Source organism: Rhea pennata, chromosome 2, assembly GCF_028389875.1.
Source record: "Rhea pennata isolate bPtePen1 chromosome 2, bPtePen1.pri, whole genome shotgun sequence".
Lineage (NCBI taxonomy): Eukaryota > Metazoa > Chordata > Aves > Rheiformes > Rheidae > Rhea > Rhea pennata.
Genome location: NC_084664.1, coordinates 87,957,262 through 87,965,835, shown reverse-complemented (window position 1 = coordinate 87,965,835; position 8,574 = coordinate 87,957,262).

Below are 8,574 nucleotides of genomic sequence, written 5' to 3'. Positions count from 1 at the left end.
AGATTACAAACCTTTTTCCCCGACAGACAATGTATGACCAGGGCCTTTCAACAGTGGTGTGGCAAACACATCTTCACGTTGTTCTCTTTAGACCTACTGGAGGGGCAGTGTTTGAAATGACAGAGTGAGTAGAAGAATGAGGCACACCACAGAGGAGCAAAGTAATTTTTTGGGAGAAACAATCTACCAGAATAGTGATGCTTAACAGGATACGAAACAGAAAATAGAGGAGCAGTATTAAGCCAAGCAGAAATGTCTCAGAAGTCATTTAGCAAATTTACCTATGAAGAAGATCCCTTTTGACCACTCAAACCATCCTTAGACCTTTCTTCCCCGAAAAACTGTTGGAAGTGATTCCGTTGTGATCACCAAATAGTCGTGTTAGCTATAGCTGATGTTATAGCTGCTGCAAAGGGCAGGAGAAGACATGATTTTCACTGCCGACTGATAGTGTAACAGAGCTATAAGCAAAGGGGTGTTAGAACCCATCCTTGATGGAGGAGTGGCAATTTCAACCTAGGTCTCATTATGATTTTTTGCTTAGAAAGGAAAATACAAACATGGATTCTATAAGATCTTTACAATAGCATTTTACTGGACATTTATGCCAGAATTCACACATGATCCAGTCATATAACCAGTGCTGTTAGGCGTAAACCATCTAATCATTTAAACAGGAATGCCATATTTGGGCTGCTTGCAGAAACAACATATGCAGCAAAAGGCATACCACCAGCATCCAGGAGCCCTGAGCGACACATAACGACTTTGGTACTGCTTCAACCTAAATACGGGCTAAGCGACTTCGAGCAGACATATGTTTAGGGAGGGAAAAGAAAGCCTTTGAGACTCTGCTCTTTGCATGCCTTTCTCACTGTTAATCCAAAAAGTGACATTGTTTTTTTCCTTTATATTGAAGCAGGTGGTTAGTTGTGTGTATATAGAGACTACATAATGCATTTTAAAGTTTTATTCACTGTTTAGGGATTTAAAAGGCAATCTTAACAAAGGCCTACTTCCTCTTATTTTAGTGGATTCTGTACAAAACTAACTTTAATGATTGTTTCTTAACTATTCTGGCACTTTTTCTTCATTGACAAGTTGTAAGCAGAAGCCTGTTAAAATTAGATCCAACCATCCTGAGGCACGAGGGATGTGTAGCATCTCCATAAAAGGAAAGATTTTTTTTTTAATTGTGACCTTTGATTGGTCAAGAAGATTCTGGAAGAAGTAAGAAAGTACATAAAAAAACTTTGTTTTTATTTCATAAGCAAAGACCCTATTGGTGGGGCTTACTGCCCCCATTGCTGCCATGTGCCCTCTCCTCTAGCTAGTTAGAGCAAATAAATAACCCAAAGTAGAATCAATTGCTTTGAGAGCCGCAATTATTTCATTTGTATCTGTTGAGGTCTACAGCAAAAATTGAAATTCCTTTTGTGGAAAGCCATAAATCTTCTCAGGTGACATGAAAACTAGCATGGGGACAGACAGAAGGCGACCTAAGTCTATTTAAAACTCCTCAAACAATTGACAAGATCACGTCCTCCTGGGACAAAGGTTTAGGTCCTTTGTGTGAACTCTCTCTCAAGAAGCAGGTGGAAGTAAGGCTGAACACTGGAGATGCCTTTTCCCCCCCCATCTTTGTGGGACCATACACAGTGGTTTGGATACTGTAGCCACCTTTGGACACTCCCTGATGCTCAGGACTTTAAACACTGCTTTGTGCTACGGGGGGCAAAAGATCAGCCTAGACTTTGTGTGATGGGACTTGGTTTTTGTAGACCTGGATTACTGAGACTAGTTTGAACAAAGTATTCAACAGATTTTTTTTAAGCTATTAGGCACTAAAAAACAGAACTGAAAATGACTGTTAATCATCCCTTTTTATACCAGGAAGTGTGGTGGTCTGTGGTGGTAGCTCTGTGGGCTCTGAACAAACCACCTTGTAGATGAGAGGAGGAGAGCAGCTGTAGCTCAGACAGTGCCCAGACAGATGTGCTTCATCCTCTCCTGCCAGAGAGAGGAGCCTGAAACTCTGCAAAGGTGCCATTGGTTCAATTTAGCTGACATTGGTCAGTTTAAATGTGGCTTGCCATCTACAAATGAAAAAGAAGGAATAATCTACTCTGGAAACAAATCGGGTATCCCTGAGTTGTGCCTCTGCAAGTGCTGCCCAGCATATTCCTGCCTTGTGGCCGACACTCCTGGAGACCCACCTCCAGGCACAACTGAGCTGCTGCAGTGGAGGTGCACTTCCAGCCACCTCTCACTGTTGTTTCATGGGGTTTGGCAGGCAGACTTCCTAAACGCTGGTCTACAGCCACCTACATCCTGAAGGCCATATCAAGTCGAGGCCTGAACCACTGCTGAATGATGCAACAGTTTCACAGGGAGCAAGGAAGCCCTGGTTGTCATCCCACCCTGCTCCCCACTTTCCTGAGCCAGATTGTCTCTCTTTCTGACTCTGAGGCATGCTTCGGCACAGGGGTTGACTGACTAATCCACTGAGCCCCTCAGGCCCTCTCTGCCTGTTTGGCCATTTGTTATACAGAATGTGACCCTTGCTTTAGAGAAATATGTACAGGATAGATTCGATAAGCAAATACTACCTCAGTATCGTAGTTCTCAACACAGTAAATTTCAGGGATTCTTCTTCCCTTTCAAGAAAAGCTTTTCCAGAATTTCTACGCTTTAAGGCAGTACAGAAATGAGAGGGAATTTCAAATGGAGGCAACTCTTGCCCCAATATGACAAGAGTCAGATAAGAACGCTTTAATACCAGCACAAAACAGTCTTTGACTTCAAAGGCTTAATTTCCAGCTGGCACAAGCATGATATAACCAATCATTTCCTTTTCAGATTTTGTTTTCTACTAATTGAATGTCTGTTCTTGTAAAGCGTGTTTGTGAATGGCGCACAGTGCTGACTGCAGCCCAGCTTGCCAAGGTCCTGAGTTTATCCATTTGATAAAATACGTAATTACGCACATTGTATGCGCGCAATCCAAGGCCCTGCTGACTTTGGCAGCTGATAAAATCTCATTTTAAGACAAACGGCATCTGCTCATAAGTTATTATTCCTCACACTCCAATTTCAGTTACGTTATTTATTGCAGCTGTTTATCCTCGTTGGCTAAGGAGTTCAAAGTAGCCTCAGGGACTTAGAAACATTTTCCATTATATGTCTATATTCCTTCAATTTCCTTGAAGAATCTCAGTTGCCCTATTTATACATCTTTGCTGAGCTCTGTGACAGCAACTACTTCGGTCTTTTAAAATGGCACCAAATGTACACATTCCATCTAAGAGTTGGTGAATGTGTGAAGCAGATGATTAAAACATGTATTTGAAGAGGACAGGAATGAGCTGTGTACCTAGTGGCCTAAAGACAAGAAAAGGACTTGAACTTTATCTGTGGTAATTTAATTTAGACATTAGCAATAATTATTTAGCAACAGAGGTCGTGACACATAGGACTATGTTGCCTTGGGGTGTTGTGGTGTTTCTGTCTTCAGATGGTTTTTAAGAGCAGCTTAGATGAATTATTATACAGTATTTTATATCTAGCCAGGCCTAGGCACAGCTGCTTCTGCTTTCAGGCTGGCTCTTCAGGACCCATGTGACTCTGTGGCTGTGCAGTTGCGTAGAGCTTGCAGAGAAACGACGTGGAGGTGAGCATTGCTACAGGCTAGACGGGGGATTATCCAGTTGAAGACCAGAAAGGGCTGTTATGGTCAGCTGGCTGGATGCTGCTTTGCTCTGTACGGAAACAAAGGTCACTGTGTTCACCTGCTTACTGAGAGTATGTTTAAAATGTCATTCAGAAGCAAGAAAAAGTTATATGCTTAGTGCAAATGGAAATCTTTAGAGAAAGAGATTTGTAACTAAAAATAGTTTCTCCCCCTCCCCATCCTTTTATACTCATTCTGAAATAATATTTTTACAGAAGTTTCCTTATGGCTCCATCTAGTGGGTATGTGTCTCCGCTAAATCAAAATGCCTAGAGAAAAGCATGGGAGATATCAGATGGGCAGTGTGATAACATGCATTTGCTTAATAAATCATAAAGGATGAGGTGTAGTGCAAAATGAAGAAATATTTGTTGATGTATACATACCTAACACACAAGAACTGTGCTGAATTTCACAGATGCAGTATATATACATATATATATGCATATATTCTCGTATATACACATGTAGCCTGATGGTGGGCTGGACTGGAGTTCTGGTGGCTGCAGCAACTCCAGATTTAGGTCATTTTTAATCAGCTGAGTCATTTCATGTTGAACTGAGGGAGGAGGTTGCAAAGACTAGAATTCAATGAGCTGCCTGCAAGGTGTTACCTTTTCTGCCCCTGAGCCCCCAGGTCAGCGCAGGCACCTTAAAACACTACAAGGATGGCCAACGCAGCAGGTATCACCACAGCTGTTCAGGACAGATTACTTGGTTCATCCCAGACTTGAGTTCTCTAAATACAGGTCTCAGGCTCATCTCCCGTGTATACGTGTGTACACAGATGTTACAAACATTACATGTATCTACCCAGTGGCAAAAAAATAATCTGCTTATTTTTATACAGCACTGTCAGGTTAAAAGCATTTTCTCTGATCTACTGCTCAGTCAGAATAGCATAATCAATCATATGTGATACGGGCATGGCTCAGAATATCTAACAGCTATGAAGCCATTTTTCGTGCATGCTGGCTGCAGGGAATACATGCCACACTGGGACTTCTAAGTTTCCATTTTGATCACATTGCTCAAACATGAGAATGAGTCATCCACCATACTGAAAACCATGGCCTTTGTATTTACACCAAAAAAGGAATGATAAGCTTAAGAGAGGAAAATAAAACTAGGAAAAAAAAAAGAATGTCTTTGCTGCTTGAAATGTAGTCAGCTGCTGTTATTCAGATGCAAGTTAGAGAGGTTGTTGCCGTGATTGGCAGCATTTACTGCATCGGCATGAACTCTGAGGGGCTCATACCAGCAGGACTCGAGTCCCTGCAGCAGGCATATTCTGGCAATAATAAAGCAGGACAAAGCTTTGTACGTCCACCCAGTAAAGGAATTGCATAAGAGTTTTATTTAGAAATACAATCCATCTTTAATTTAGGGCAATCCTGCCCTTCAGTCATCTCAAGCAAAAAAGAGTGTACTGTCGTGCTGTCAAGACTTTCAAAAATGGTTAACAGGATGGAATTTTTGAGTATTTTTCTCATATTGAGTCTGCCCTTAAAGAGTAACAAGAATATTTAACTAATCTTTAGTATGTTTCATCAACAAAAGTCCAGCTGCAAAAATTTAGTATATAATGATAAAAATGGAAAGTTAGGTAGACCTGACTGGAACCTAATAAAGAATATGACTCTTGAAAGAATAGACTTACAGGGCATCAACATTTAAATATAGCACACTGACCTGATTAAATAAAACCTAAGTATTGAAGTGGATTTATTTTTCTATGTGCCTCTCCATATCTTGTCTGGAGCATCTTTTCAGACAAAGAGAGCATTTGTGTGAATGATGATGAAGCGGCTTCTAACCTATGATGTGTTGCCCATCCAACAGACGGGTCAGATCCACAGAATAAGGATGAATAGACTAGGGCTCGCAGGAAGCATTTATGAGCTACCTGCTGAGAAGATCTGTAGAGACAGTTGCATGCATCCCAGTCTCTGTTACAGTCAAAGGGTGTTCTCAGGAGGAAATTTAGACATGCACCAGTGGGCAGCTGCATTTTTAAGTGGACGCCCCTGTTAAAGGACAATTTTCCATGTTACAGCATGCGCTCTACCATCTGCTGTATAGCTCATTTATCATCAGCTAAACTTGCAAAAAACCTGATGAGGAACTGAAATGATGCAAAAAAATCAAATGCCCCTGGGGAAATCATGTTTTGGATTTCCCACAGGGAGCAAGAACTTTTGTGTTGTAGAAGCATCTGCAACACTGAGAGAAATAATTGTTAGAACTGATCAAAACCATAGAGAGGAAGAAAAGCACTTCAAAAAGGCTAAGTAATTGAGATCTGTAATATCAAGGCTGCATGCTGAAAAACACCTTCAAAGTCCTCATTTAAGATGCTTCAGATAATTGAGATTTATTTTTAATGGCCTGACATTCAAATCTAGTGAAGATCAACTGAAACTGCCTGTTAAGGCAGTGGTTTCTGCATTTGAAATGGCTGGTCTTCATGTGCTGCCATATGATTTATCTCTTCAGTGGTGGCCTATGGTTGGTTTCACTTCAGTTTTTACGCACAGATTTTTTTGGAGAAAAATGCACACAGGGCTGATGGCCTTTGATGGAAACCCTGCATCACTTGCTGGCTGTTTAACCAGCAGCAGATTGAAGACTCTGTACTTCAGAAGAGCAGATTTCAATTTGCTCAGGTAGCTGTTGTGTGAATCCCACAACAGTCTGCTTTGGAGTGCAAAGAATTTGGGAGTGTAGGGAGATTTTCAGAAACAGCCTTCTAGAAGCACAAGAGCAGTCCATCCTCCTAAGCAGGAAAAGGAGCAGGCCTAGCAAGAAACTAGCTGAGGTAAACAGTGAGCTACTAAGAGAGCTGAAATGCAAAAAAGGAGCATATGGGAGATGGTAAAGGGTACAGGCTCCTAAAGAGGAATATAGAAATACTACTCAGGTATGCAGAGATGTGGATGGGAAAGCAAAAGCTCAGCTGAAGGTCAAACTGGCAAAAGATACAAGAATAACTAGTAAGTACTAACATACTGTAGGTATGTTACTAGCTAGCAGAAGTACAAGGAAGACTTAGGTCTACATCTGAATGGGCCTAGCAAGTTACTTAAAATGGTACAGAAAAACTGGAAATAGTCAATACCTTCTTCACTTTGGTCTTCCTGGGTAAGGCGAGCTTGTGAAGTCCCTAAGGAATCAGTGATGAAGCAAATGATGAACCGTTATAGTGGAAGAGGGTTGGGTTAACTCCGAATTATGTGCCGGTTTTTCCTAGTCACCTTCTTGTCCTTCTGTGCCTGGAAACAACTTGCATAAGGACCTGTTCCAAACTTTTGCAGGGACTGAAGTGAGGCTGACTGGTCTATAGTTTCCCAAATATTCCTTTTTTACCCTTAGATGGGTGTATTTTTTGCCCTTTTCCAGTCATCTGGGACTTCCCCTGAATGTTATGACCTTTCAAAAATGTTAAAGACTGCCTTCGCAGTGATGTCAGCCAGCTCTCTTAGCACCCTCAGATATATCCTGTCAAATCCTGTTGACTTCCTTATGTCCAGTTTGTAAAGATGGTCTGTAGTCTCCCAGTGCTGGTGAGCTCCTTTGCCCTCCAAAGCTGACTTCCATAGGAACCTTCCTAACAAGTCCCTGACATGTTGAGATCACCTCTTATGAAGGCTAGGATCTTTATTCTGCTGCTTATTAGTAAACCAACCTGTAGTAGTTTTAACATATGAATGCAATATCTGTATATATAATGTATAAAATATATATGGTGCAATTTATGCACAGAACGTACAGAAATCTGACACTCTCAGTGGAAACATACGATGCAACAGGCCTGTCAAGTCTGACACTAGATCCAAGATCAAGTCAAATGCAAAAGCTAGTGCAACAAACGTCCAGAGATCAAGCAAATGGTCAAGCAGGCTAACGAATGAGCCAGAAAGATTGTGGTAATTCTCAGCCACAATAAAGAAACCATCAGGCAATTAGCCAAAAGAAGAAGAAGAAGAAGAAAACCCACAGTGTTTAAAACACATGTGATCAAATGCTTCTCTGGGATACTCATCTACTGCAATGTGATTCCTTAAAGTTATGCTGGAGCCTGTCATTCCTTTTTCCATAAGCCACATAGTACGTAATGCATTTTTCACTGTGTTTGTGCTCGTGCATGAAGGTATTTTACAAAAACAGACAGCAAATGTTTGACAATACAACAAGAAGCACTGAAGGAGCAAGCCTCACCTTACAGAGCACCCATGTAGGACAACACCAGAGGGCTAGGAAACCTTGCTGCAGAGCAGACAGTTTGGTAGCAACAACCAGCTTTGACTCCTTGAGGAGGGCAGAACTGGGCAATCACTGTTATTAAAGTGAGGGTGATGGGAAACACTGGTGTCCACCCTGGTCTGTCAAGGACAGAGTTGTTGCACGGACCCCCTATGATACAAGCACTGGACAACAGGGGTCCCAGCACTGCATGACAGTAGCGGCCGTCGAAGGTATGCACAAACTCTGCATATAGCCCATTGCGATTCACCAAAGGATTGCAGCCTGGATTGCCAGGTAGATTAGGTTTGAAGGCATAACACAAAGATTTCAAAAACCATATATCTAGTTCAAGTAAAACATTCCATATGTGGTGAAAATGCAAAAGAAAGAATATATGAAAGCCCCTACAAGAACAGGAAAGAAAGGGAGAACAGAGAGGAACTTCTCCTGCATGCTCTCCACCAGGTGAAGACACTGTGCCTAATCAACACAATCATTTAAATGCCAGCTGTTCCTCTCCCTCTTGTTGGGGAAGGAATGCTGCTTTCTGATTTGGCTTTTGTAACATTTTGCAAATGTGGACTCAGCAATCGTATGTA